We start from the raw sequence: 13,483 nt of genomic DNA on the forward strand, positions 1-13,483 counted from the left end.
CAGGAAGGCTGGGGAGGGTTGAGTGGGGGAGGTAAGAGATCAACCAAAGGACTTGTATGCATGCATATAAGCATAACCAATGGACACAAGATAGTGGGGGGGGGGGTAGGAGAAGCTGTGGGAAGATCAATGGGGGAAAAAAAGGAGACATATGTACTACTCTTTGTAATACTTTAAGCAATAAAATAAAATTTTTAAAAAAGAACCAATCAGAAATGAAGAATACACTGGAAGGAATAGACAGTATGTTGGATGAAGCAGCGAATCTAATCAGTGATTTGGTAGACAAGGTAGAAAAAATACCCAATCAGAGCAACAAAAGGAAAATTTTTTTTTTAAAAGAGGATAGTTGAAAGGACTTTTGGGACAATATGAAGTGTAACAGCATCTCCATCATAGGGTTACCAGAATGAGAAGAGAGAGAGAAAGGAATGGAGAACCTTTTGAAGAAATAATGACTGAAAACTTCCCTAACCTGGTTAAGGCAAAAGAAACACAAGTCCAGGAAGTGCAGTGAGTCCCAAACAGAAAGATACATCATAATTAAAATGGTAAAGGTTACAAAGAGAGAATCTTAAAAGCAACAAGAGAATGACAGTCGGTTACCTACAAGGGAGCTCCCATAAGCCTGTCAGCTTATTTACCAACAGAAACCTTTCAGGCCAGAAGGCATTGGCATGAAATATACAAAGTACTGGGGGGAAAAAGACCCACAACCAAGACAACTTTACCCAGCAAGGCTATCATTTAAAATTGAAGGAAAAATAAAGAGCATTTCAGATGAAAAAAGCTAAAGGAGTTTGTTACCACAAAATGAGTATTATAAGAAATGTTAATGGACTTGCAAGAAGAAGAAGAAACCCAGAGGAACATAGTTTAAATATGTACCTATCTATAATCACTTTAAATGTAAATGTCTTAAATGCTCCAATCAAAAGACATAGGGTAGCAGAATGGTTAAGAAAACAAGACCCATATATATGCTGTTTATAAGGGACCCACCTGAGAATGAAAGATACACACAGGCTAAAAGTAAAGAGATGGAAAAAAATATTGCATGTAAAAGGAAATGAAAAAGAAAAGGTGGGATGCTAATACTTATATCTGAAAAAACAGACTTTAAAACAAAGGCTATAGGAAGACACAAAGGAGGACACTATATAATGATAAAGGGAGTAATCCATCAACAGGATACGATCCTTGTAAACATTTATGCACCAACATAGGAGCCCCTAAATATGTAAAGCAAATCTCAATGGACATAAAGGGAGAGATTAAGAGTAATACAGTCATAGTAGGGGATTTTAAAACCCCATGGACATCAATGGATAGATCTTCCAGATAGAAAATCAACAAGGAAATGGTGGCCTTAAATGACACACTGTATCAGATGGATTTAATTGATATCTTCAGAGCATTTCACTCCAAAGCAGCAGAATATAAATTCCTTTCAAGTGCATGTGGAGCATTTTCTAAGATAGACCACATGTTAGGACACAAAACAAGTTTCAATAAATTTAAGAAGACTGAAATCTTATCAAGTATCTTCTCTAACCACAATGGTATGAAACTGGAAATCAATCACAAGAAAAAACTGAAAAACACACAAAGACCTGGAGGCTAAATAACATGTTACTAAACAATGAATGGGTTAACAATGAGATTAAGGAAGAAATCAAAAGTTAACTGAAAACAAATGAAAATTAACACACAACAGACCAAAATCTATGGGTAACAGTGAAAGCAATCCTGAGAGGGAAGTTCATAGCTTAACAGGCCTACCTCAGGAAGCAAGAAAATCTCAAATAAACAATCTAACTTTACACTTAAAGAAACCTGAGAAAAATAACAACCAAGAAAGCCCAAAGTGAGTAGCAGGAATAAAATAATAAAAATAAAGAGAAGAGCAGAAATACTCAAAATAGAGTCGGAATAAAAATACAAAGGATTAATGATACAAAGAGCTGTTTTTTTTTTAAAAGATAAACAAGATTGACAAACCTTTAACCAGACTCATCAAGAAAAAAGAGAGTGGACCCAAATAAATAAAATTAGAAATGAAACAGGAGAAATAACCATGGACACCAAAGAAATAAAAGGCATTGTAAGTAAATATTACAAACAACCATATGCCAACAAATCGGACTATCTGAACAAAGTGGATAAATTCCACAAACATACCCTTTCAAAAACTGAATCAGGAAGAATCAGAGAATCTGAATAGATTACAAGTAGGGTAATTAAATCAGTAATCAAAACACTTCCAATAAACCAAAGCGTTGGACCTGAATGGTTTCACAGGTAAATTTTACCAAACATTCAAATAAGAACTGACACCCATTCTTCTCAAACTATTTCAAAAATTCAAGAAGATGGAAAATTCCTAAGCTCATTTTATGAGGCCAGCATTATCCTAATTCCAAAACTAGATAAAAAGACTACAAAGAAAAAAATTATAGGCCAATATTCCTAATGAACATAGATGCTAAAATCTTCAACAAAATATTAGCAAACCAGATCCAGCAATACATTAAAAAGATCATACACCATGATCAAGAGGGATATATTCTGGGGATGCAAGGTAGGTGCAATATCCATAATAAAAAACATAATATAACACACATAAAAATGAAACTTAAAAACCACATGATCATATCAATGGATGCAGAAAAAACTTTTGATAAATCCAGCACCATTTATGATAAAAACTGTCAGCAAAGTGGGAATAGAAGGAACATAACTCAACATAATAAAGCCCATATATGAGAAACCCAGAGCCAACATCACATTCAATAGGCAAAAATCATAAGCATTCCACTTAAGATTTGGAACAAGACAAGATGTCTGCTTTCACCACTCTTAGTTTTTTTTTATTGTTCAAAGTATTACAAATAGTAGTACATATGTGTCCTTTTTCCTCCATTGATCTTCCCCCGGCATACCCACCCCTACCCAGCACATGCCCTCAATCCCCTAGTGTCTGTGTCCATTGGTTATGCTTATATGCATGCATACAAGTCCTTTGGTTGATCTCTTACCCCCCTCAACCTACCCCTGCCTTCCCACTGAAGTTTGACAGTCTGTTTGATGCTTCTTTGTCTCTGTATCTATTTTTGTTCATCAGTTTATGTTGTTCACTAGAGGCCTGGTACACAAAATTCATGCACTCAGGGGGGTCCCTCAGCCCGGCCTGCACACTCACGCAGTCCGGGAGCCCTCGGGGCAGTCAGACATCGTTAGCGCCACTGCATTCGCCAGCTGTGAGTCTGGCTTCTGGCTGAGCGGCGCTCCCCCTGTGGGAGTGCACTGACGACCAGGGACAGCTCCTGCACTGAGTATCTGCCCCCTGGTGGTCAATGCGCATCATAGTGACCGGTAGTTCTGCCATTATGTAAATTTGCATATTAGCCTTTTATTATATAGGATTATATTCCACAAATGAGTGAGATCATATGATATTTATTTTTCTCTAACTGGCTTATTATGCTTAGCACAATGCTCTCCAGGTCCATCCATGCTGTTGCAAATGGTAAGAATTCCTTCTTTTTTACAGCAGCTTAGTATTCCATTGTGTAGATGCACCACAGTTATCTAATCCACTCGACTGCTGATGGGCACTTAGGCTGTTTCCAAACCTTAGCTATTGTAAATTGTGCTGCTATGAACATAGGGTACATATATCCTTTCTGATTGGTGTTTCTGTTTTCTTGGGATATATTCCTAGAAGTGGGATTACTGGGTCAAATGGAAGTTCCATTTTTAATTTTTTGAGGAAATGCCATACTGTTTTCCACGGTGGCTGCAGCAGTCTGCTTTCCCATCAACAGTGCATGAGGGTTCTTTTTTCTCCACATCCTCGCCAGCACTTGTTATTTGTTGATGATAGCCATTCTGACAGGTGTGAGATGGTACCTCATTGTTGTTTTGATTTGCATCTCTTGAATGATTAGTGACTTTCGACATGTTTTCATATGTCTCTTGGCCTTCTGTATGTCTTCTTTTGAAAAGTGTCTATTTAGTTCCTTTGGCCATTTTTTGATTGGATTATTTATCTTCCTTTTGTTAAGTTGTATGAGTTCCCTATAAATTTTGGAGATTAAACCCTTATCAGAGATAACAATGGCAAATATGTGCTCCCATGCAGTGGGCTTTCTTGTTGTTTTGTTGATGATTTCTTTTGCTGTGCAGAAGCTTTTCATTTTGATGTAGTCCCATTTGTTTACTTTCTCTTTAGTTTCCATTGTCCTAGGAGCTGTATCAGTGAAGATATTGCTATGACAAATGTCTGCTATTTTTCTGCCTATAGTTTCTTCTAGGATTTTTATGGTTAGGAAAAACTTGCGTTTCAGTCCTTTATCCATTTTGAGTTTATTTTGTGTGTATGGTGTAAGTTGGTGGCCTAGTTTCATTTTTTTTGCATGTATCTGTCCAATTTTCCCAACATCATTTATTGAAGAGACTGTCTTGACTCCATTGTATGCTCTTGCCTCCTTGTCAAATATTAATTGAGCGTAATGGCTTGGATCAATTTCTGGGTTCTCTATTTTGTTCCACTGGTCTATATGTCTGTTCTTGTGCCAGTACCAGGCAGTGGCTTTGTAGGATAGCTTGATAACTGGCATTGTGATCCCTCCAACTTTGTTCTTCTTTCTTAAGATTGCTGCAGCTATTTGGGGTCTTTTTTTTTTCCAGATGAATTTTTGGAGAGTTTGTTCTAGGACTTTGAAGTATGCCATTGGTATTTTAATGGGGATTGCATTGAATTTACAGATTGCTTTGGGTAGTATGGACATTTTAAGGATGTTGATTCTACCAATCCATGAACATTATATATTCTCCCAATTGTTTATGTCTTTCTCTATTTCTTTTTTCAGTGTCCTGTAATTTTCTGAGTACAGGTCCTTTACCTCCTTGGTTAAGTTTATTCCTAGGTATCTTAATTTTTTTGGTGCAATGATAAATGGGTTTTTTTTTTTAGTTTCCTTTTCTGTGAGTTCATTATTGCTGTATAAAAAAGCTATACATTTCTGCATGTTAATTTTGTATCCTGCTACATTGCCAAATTCATTTATTAATTCTAGTAGTTTTTTGATGGAGTCTTTAGTGTTTTCTAAGTATAATATTATGTCATCTGTGAATAAGGACAATTTTACTTCTTCTTTTCCAATTTGGGTGCCTTTTATTTCTTCCTCTTTTCTGATCGCTATGGCTAGTACTTCCAGTACTATGTCAAGCAGGAGTGGCAAGAGTGGGGATCCCTGTCTTGTTCCTGTTCTTAGAACAAATGGTTTTAGTTTTTCCTATTGAGTATGATGTTGGCTGTAGGTTTGTCATATAAGGTTGTTATGTTGAGGTATGACCCCTCTATTCCCATTTTGCTGAGAGTTTTTACCAGGAAAGGGTGTTGGATTTTGTCAAATGCCTTGTCTGCAGCAATTGATAAGATTATGTGATTTTTGTCTCTTAATTTGTTTATGTGATGTATCACATTTACTAGTATTGATTTGTGGATATTATACAAGCCTTGCATCCCTGGAATAAATCCCACTTGATCATAGTGTATGATCTTTCTAATGTAATGCTGGATCCGATTTGCTAGAATTTTGTTAAGGATTTTAGCTCTATGTTCATCAGGGATATTGGCCTATAATTCTCTTTCTTTGTAGTGTCTTTATCTGGTTTGGGTAATGCTGGCTTCATAGAAAGAGCTTGGAAGTGTGCATTCCTCTTGAATTTTTTGGAATAGTCTGAGAAGGATAGGTTTTATTCTTTGACTGTTTGGTCAAACTTCCCTGTGAAGCCATTCAGACCAGTGTTTTTGTTTGCTGGAAGATTTTTGATCACTGCTTCAATTTCATAAGTAGTTATCAGCCTATAAAGGTTTTTTTATCCTTCCTTATTGAGCTTTGGAAGCTTGTATTTTTTTAGGAATATGTCCATTTCATCAAGGTTGTCCAGTATGTTGGAGTAGAGCTGTTTGTAGTATTTTTTTTTTTTTTACAATCCTTTGTATGTCTGTGGGGTCTGTTGTTATTTCTCCTCTTTCATTTCTGCTTTTGTTTATTTGGGTCCTCCTCTCTTTGTTTCTTGGTGAGCCTGGCTAGATGTTCATCAATCATGTTTATCTTTTCAATGAACCAGCTCTTGATTTTATTGATCTTTTGTATTGTTTTTTTGGTCTCTATGTCATTTATTTCTGATATCTATTATTTCTTTCCTTCTGCTTACTCTGGGCTTTTCTTGTTGCTCTCTTTCTTAATCCTTAAGTTGCAAAGTTACATAATTTGTTACCATTTTTTCTTGTTTTTTTTTTTTGTTTTGTTTTTGTTTGTTGGGGTTTTTTTTTGTTTGTTTTTTGTTTTTTTTTTTATTTGAAGTAGGCCTGTAGAACTATGAACTTCCCTCTCAGAACTGATTTCACTGTGTCCCATAGGTTTTGGATTGTTGTGTTTTCATTATGATTCTTTTTCAGGATGAATTTAATTTCTTCTTTGATCTTTTTGGTAACCCAATCATTGTTTAATAGCATGCTATTCAGCCTCCAAGTGTTTGATTTTTTAATTTTTTTTTAAATATATTTTATTGATTTTTACAGAGAGGAAGGGAGAGGGATAGAGAGTCAGAAACATCGATGAGAGAGAAACATCGATCAGCTGCCTCCTGCACACTCCCTACTGGGTATGTGCCTGCAACCAAGGTACATGCCCTTGACCAAAATCGAACCTGGGACCCCTGAGTCCGCAGGCCGACGATCTATCCACTGAGCCAAACTGGTTAGGGCTTTTTAATTGTTCTTTATTGCAGTTGATTTCTAATAATATGCCATTGTGGTCTGAGAAGATGCCTGATATGATTTCAATCTTCTTGAATTGGAGAGACTTTGCTTGTGACACAATATGTGGTGTATCTTTGAAAATGTCCCATGTGCACTTGAGAAGAATGTATATTCCGTAGCTTGGGCAAAACGTTCTGAAGATGTCAATTAAGTTCATCTGATCTAGTGAGTTATTTAGGATTGCTGTTTCTTTGCTGATTTTATGTCCAGAGGATTTATCCAGTGGTGTCAATGGGGTATTTAAGTCCCCTACTATGATTGTATTGCTGTGGATCTCTCCCTTGATATCTTGCAGAAGTTTTTTTGTTTGTTTTTTTGTTTTAATGTATTTGGGTGCCCCTGTATTGGATGCATATATGTTTACCAGAGTTATATCTTCTTGTTGTATTGATCCCTTTAGTATTATGAAGTGGCCTTCCTTATCTCTTGTTATGGCCTTCACTTTGAGATCTGTTTTGTCTGATATAAGTATTACTACTCCAGGTTTCTTTTTCATTTCCATTCACCTGAAAAATATTTTTCCATCCCTTCACTCTCAGTCTGTGTGCGTCCCTTGTTCTGATGTGGGTCTCTTATAGAGAGCAGATATTTAGGCTATGTTTTCTTATCCATTCAGCCACTCAATATCTTTTGATTGTAGCATTCAGTCCATTTACGTTCAAGGTTATTATTGATAGGTACTTGTTTGTAGACATTTATATTTTTTTGTGCCTGTGTTCTGTCTTCCCTTCCTATTCTGTCTTTAACACCAGTCCCTTTAGCATTTCTTGCATTGCTGGCTTGGTAATGATAAACTCCCTTGGGCTTTTTTGTCTGTGAAGCTCCTGATTTCCCCTTCAATTTTGAATGATTGCCTTCCTTGCTGGATAGAGTATTCTTGGATTCAGTCCCCTGCTCAGTATCACTTTGTATACATCATTCCATGCCTTTCTAGCCTGATGTGTTTCTGTTGAGAAATCATTTGATAATCTAATAGGAGATCCCTTATAGGTCACTTTCTGTCTCTCTCAGGCCGCCTTTAGGATTGTTACTTTGTTGTTGGTGTTTGTCAATCTAATTATGATGCGTCGTGGTGTCAGTCCTTTTTGGGTTCATCTTGTTTGGGACTCAGTGTGCTTCTTGGACTTGTGTGAGTTTTTTCTTCCCCACATCAGGGACGTTTTCTGTCATTATTTCTTCAAACAGGTTTTCTATTCCTTGCTCCGTTTTCTATCCTTCTGGCACCCCTATGATGCACATGTTGTTTCATTTTGTGTTGTCCCAAAGCTCCCCTCCTGCTTTTTACATATTTTTTTCCAGTTGCTGCTCTGCTTGGATGTTTTTTCCTACCTTGTCTTCTAGCTCACTGATGTGGTCCTCATCTTCTTCTAGTCTACTGTTGATACTTTCCATTTTCATTGCAGCTATTTCATTCTTCATTTCCTCCTGGTTCTTCTTCATTTCCTCTTGATTCTTATAGATGTTGTTGAATTTGTCTTCCATCATTTTCAGCATCCCTATGACTATTAATCTCAATTGTTTCTCTGACAAATTGCTTGCCTTCATTTCATTTATTTCCTTTTCTGGTGATTCCTCCTTTTCTTTCATATGGGGTCTGTTTCTCTGTCTCACCATTTTTGCTCTTCTTTTGTGGTTGTTTCTTTGTATTAGATCACATTTCTATGTCACCCAGATTTTTTTTTTGAGTTTGACTTACATAGTAGATGCCTTTTTGGGACCCAGTGGCACAATCTCTCAGGTCTTCTGGGCTGGGTATTCTAGGGATGCCCCTTACTTGGGATATTTGGGTTCTCTTAGTGTAGTTGGATCTTGAGTGTTATTGTTCCATTCGTGGATGTAGTCTCCTCTCAGGGTTTCTGGTTATGTGGCTCACTCTCTATCAAGTTGACCGAAAAGCACAAAATACAAGTTGACAAGAGACAACATAGAGGGAACAAAACACAAATGTATTCACGACACTGATAACTCCAATAAAAGTGACCACCAGAGAAAAGAGAATTAGGAGAGATAAAAGCTAGCAAAAATGATATTGAGAAAAGGAAAAAAGGTAAGAGAGAAAAGAAAAAGAAGAAAAAAGGAGGGGAAAAATATACATATATGGGGAGAAAACTCCATAAAACAAATAAGTAAACCAAAAAATGCAAACAAGTAACACCCAGGAAAAAAGGAGGGGGGGGGGAGAATCTGTAGAGGCAGAGCTTATTTCCAGAATGTAAGGTAAAGGAATTGAATGAATAGGGGAATGGCCATGGTTAAGTATAGAGAAGGTAGAAAGAGAATGAGTGGATAAGCAGAAAAGTAAAAACCAAAATAATTAATAAATTAAAAAAATAAAAAGACAAAATTTGTTTTCCTTTAATCTGAGCAGATAGGCTTGAGTTTAGTGAGTGAAACTAATTAAGCAATTAGGAGAAGAAGAGAGCAAGAGAGGAGAGGAAAAACAAAAGCATAAAAAATTGGGTAGTGAAGAAAGAAAAAAGAGAAGGGTGCATGGACTTGGAGCAGGGGATTGGAAATTAGATATATGAGTAAGCTAACACAGACTAGTATAATAATAACACGTCAATAAAGCAGATTAAGAAGATCAATTTTTAACAAGGGGTAAAAAGAAAGGAAAGAGAAAAACTAAAGCAGGAGCAGGAGAAGAGAAACAGTATGAAAAAGGGAGAAGTGAGGAAGAAAAGGGTGGGGAAAAAAAAAAGATAAAGTAAAATAATAATAAAAAATAAAAACAGAAGAAAAATAATGCAAAAAATAAAAGGTTCATAAAAAAAATTCAAAAATAATCCTATATAATAAAAGGCTTATATGTAAATTGTCCCCTCGGGAGTTTGACTGACTGGGACTTTGACCACTTGCTATGACGTGTGCTGACCACCAGGGGGCAGCGCGGAATGAAGGAAGGCCCTGGCTAGCAGCCAGCAGCCAGGGGAAGGAAGGCCCCAGCTGGCAGTCGGAAGTCCCTGATCAGCCCTGATCGCTGGCCAGGCCTAGGGACCCTACCTGTGCATGATTTTGTGCACTGGGCCTCTAGTATAAAATAAAGCAAAAAAATTTTTTTTCTTTCTTAAGTAAGAGATAAATAATAAAAAAGTGAAGTGTTGTTCACTTCAGCCTAGTTTTAATGTCCCATGGGGGCTGGTTTAAGACCCCTCTCTTCTGTTCTGTCTGCCACTTCTCACTTTCCTGTTAGGTCAGTGGTTCTCAACCTTGGCCGCACTTAGAATCACCTGGGAATCTTTTTAAAATCCTGATTTCTGGGCCTCATCCTCCGGAAATTCTGTTCCTTTGTTACTAATGTTGTGGCTCCACCCCATAACAAAGAAACAGAATTTCCGGAAGATGAGGCCCAGAAATCAGGATTTTAAAAAGATTCCCAGGTGATTCTAATGTGCGGCCAAGGTTGAGAACCATTGTGTTAGGTAGTTAGCACCTTGTTGAAGTTCCCAGAGATCCACTGCTCCTGTCTGTCTCCACAGCCTTGGTTTCAGGCAGGTGGGACCAATCTGCCTGATTTGTCTGCCTGCTTTCAGTTGTATTTACACAAGCATCTATTTCTGACACAGGCTTTAGGTGGGGGTGTTGCTGTATTAATTTCTGGGACCAACCGGCCCCTCAACCCATTCCCCGAGGGCTCCCTGGGGCTATTCAGATTCTTTGTTTCTTCTGCAGAGCTCAAGGCTGGGTGCAGCTGCACTAGTTGTCTGTGGGTGCTGGCTCTTTAGGAGAAAAATTGCTGCTTAGGGTTGGAGGGACAGGATTGTCCCAGTGCCAGATTCCTGGTCACCTTTCCCTGTTTTGCTCCCCTCCACAGCCACTCCCCAGCCTCCACAAAACTGCATCTCCACCTGCACACAGCCTCGGTGAGTGTTTGTAATTGAAAGGTCCTAAGAACTGGGTTTAGTGAGTAAAAACAAGGAAAATATAAAGCCAAAACAGCCACGCTGCTGCGTGTTTTTCCCCTCCACCCTCCACCCCTATACTGCGTGGCTAGGGCAGTTCTTCAGGCTGCCTTTCTGGGCACAGCCTCTTGCAGCTGTGAACTTAGATCTAGATTCCCCGGCTGCCAGCAGCCCTGTGGACCCCCTTCCACAGTCGAGTGTTACACGTGTCCTCAAGGGAAGTGGACTTTGTGCAGTGCACGTTTCTTCTGACCCTCTCGTCCTGGTAGTCGGGCGTCTCTCTCTTCAGCCCAGATCTCCGATCCTACTACTCTCCAGGCGTTCTCTGTCCTTTCCGGCCACACATTGTCTCACCAGCTGTGTTTAATTCACCAATTTCAGGTGGATGTTATTTGGTTTCATTGTTTCTTCTATCTGCTCCATGAGAAGGCGCAGGACACGTCCGGCTATTTAGCTGTTATTTTCCCTTTTGTTTTATGGCAGAATAATTTCCCATTGTACCTATCTGTATACCACCTTTTTCTTTATCCATTCATCCATTGATGGACACTTAGGTTGTTTCCATGTCTTGGCTATTGTAAATAATGCTGTAATGAACATGGGAGTACAGATATCTCTTTGAGATAGTGATTTCATCTCCTTTGGATATAAACCCAGGTGTTGTTGTTTTTTTTTGTTTTTTTTTTAAACAACTTTGGCATAGGAGACTTCCTTTTTATAAACTTAAAATTATATTAGTAAAATTCATTCGTACCACTCAGCTTTGCTGCAGTTCATTGGTATGACTGCTGTTTAATATTTCATTGTATGAATATATCATAGTTTATCCATATGTTAGCCCAGTGATGGTGAACCTATGACACGCGTGTCAGAGGTGACACGCGAACTCATTTTTTGGTTGATTTTTCTTTGTTAAATGGCACTTAAATATATAAAATAAATATCAAAAATATAAGTCTTTGTTTTACTATGGTTGCAAATATCAAAAAATTTCTATATGTGACACGGCACCAGAGTTAAGTTAGGGTTTTTCAAAATGCTGACACGCCGAGCTCAAAAGGTTCGCCATCACTGTGTTAGCCTGTTGATGGGCATTTGAGTTGTTAGATTTTGCTACTGTAAATTCTTATCTAAGTCTATTATTGTATACATGTATGTGGTTTTTCACAACTGAAACAAGTATGTAGTGCAGTGGTTCTCAACCTTGGCTGCACGTTAGAATCACCTGGGAATCTTTTTAAAATCCTGATTTCTGGGCCTCATCCTCCAGAAATTCTGCTTCTTTGTTATGGGGTGGGGCCACAACATTAGTAACAAAGGAGCAGAATTTCCGGAGGATGAGGCCCAGAAATCAGGATTTTAAAAAGATTCCCAGGTAATTCTAATGTGCAGCCACGGTTGAGAACCACTGATGTAGTGGATGAGGGAGAAGGCAATGGAGATCATCCAGAGTGTTGCAATATGTGTTAGAACCAGTAAGAAGACCAACTGGTAGGGATGGGGATGCTGTGGAAGCCCAAGAAACATTATGAATGTTTGTCTTAGTTTTCTAATCTTATTTTGCTCTACTGGGCTGCAGCAAGTAGAGTTAAAGCTTGGAACAATAGCAGTGGGTACAGATAGGACCTAGTGCCATATAAAATTTGACAATGCCAACACATCTAGAGAACTTGGGTTCTGCCTTCCCTAGACCCTCCACCCTTCTTGTTCTTGGTGGTCAGTCCCGTTCCTTTGCATCCCCTAAGTTTTCTTTCTGCATTGGGCTATGGTATATACCAGAGGTGCTGGAAGGGTAAGAGAGGAGCCTGACTTTGGGTGTACATGAAAGCATTCTCTGGGAGTGGGGGAAAGATGGAAATTCTAAAATAAGGAGTTTTTAACTGTCCTTGACTGCATGAAAGTTTCATGACTGCATGAAAGTAAGAAACATTTCCAGGAGTTAGGGTTTATTTTAGTTGGTTCTAATGGAAAAACATGAATCTGGGACTGTGAGCTGGATCAGCTACAAGGGAATGAACCTGAAGAAAGAGGGGAAGAGGGATTTACATAAACTTAGGAATGAGACAAAGCAATAGGCAGTTCAGGGCCTAAACCAAGGGCTTGGCAATGTGGAAAAGGAAAACTACACAGGTACATACGGGGATATAGAACTCATATTTGATCAGGGCTTTACATTTTAAATGAGCTTTCAAATCACACTATATCTAATCTCCACACTAACCCAGTAAAGTAGGTATTACCATTATTGTCATTTTATAGGAACTGAGGCTGAGAGATAAGTAAGCACGTTTAAAGTTTCATAGCAAATAAGTAGCAGACCTGCAACTTGAACCTAGGTCCCTAAATGCAAAATCAAAGTCTGAGTTATTGCCCCAGTGATTTAAAACTAAGTTATTAAAGTGTGTGTTGCAAATACTTTATTGCTAACAGAGTACTGAAGGTCACTAAAGATTTACATAAATAAAACCTGTAATAGATTTAATAGTGTTTCTGTAATAGTGTCACTTTCATTTGAAGTCTTATATGTTTCTTGAGCATGAAAGGGGCCAGCCTGCTAGAAAAATGCAGAAAATCCCAAGGATCCCAGAGGGGGAGTCCCCCATGTGAACACTATTCAAGCTGTGAATTATGCCGACAAAAGGTCAAGGTCTGCCACACTATACTATAACAGAGAAATAATAAAATTTGGGAAATGAAGAGTGAGATAATAAATATGCAATGATAAATTACAATGCAATTTTTATTC

The 13,483-nt window shown here is 38.1% G+C and overlaps 1 protein-coding gene across 4 annotated transcripts in view; it reads right to left on the reverse strand.

The window, feature by feature from the left end:
* EDA (ectodysplasin A) overlaps positions 1–13,483 on the reverse strand; it is a 523,165-nt gene that overhangs the window by 75,385 nt on the left and 434,297 nt on the right. The gene's annotated exons all lie outside the window — the stretch shown is intronic.

The sequence above is a fragment of the Myotis lucifugus genome, unplaced genomic scaffold (assembly GCF_000147115.1).
Source record: "Myotis lucifugus unplaced genomic scaffold, Myoluc2.0 scaffold_4, whole genome shotgun sequence".
NCBI classification, from domain to species: domain Eukaryota; kingdom Metazoa; phylum Chordata; class Mammalia; order Chiroptera; family Vespertilionidae; genus Myotis; species Myotis lucifugus.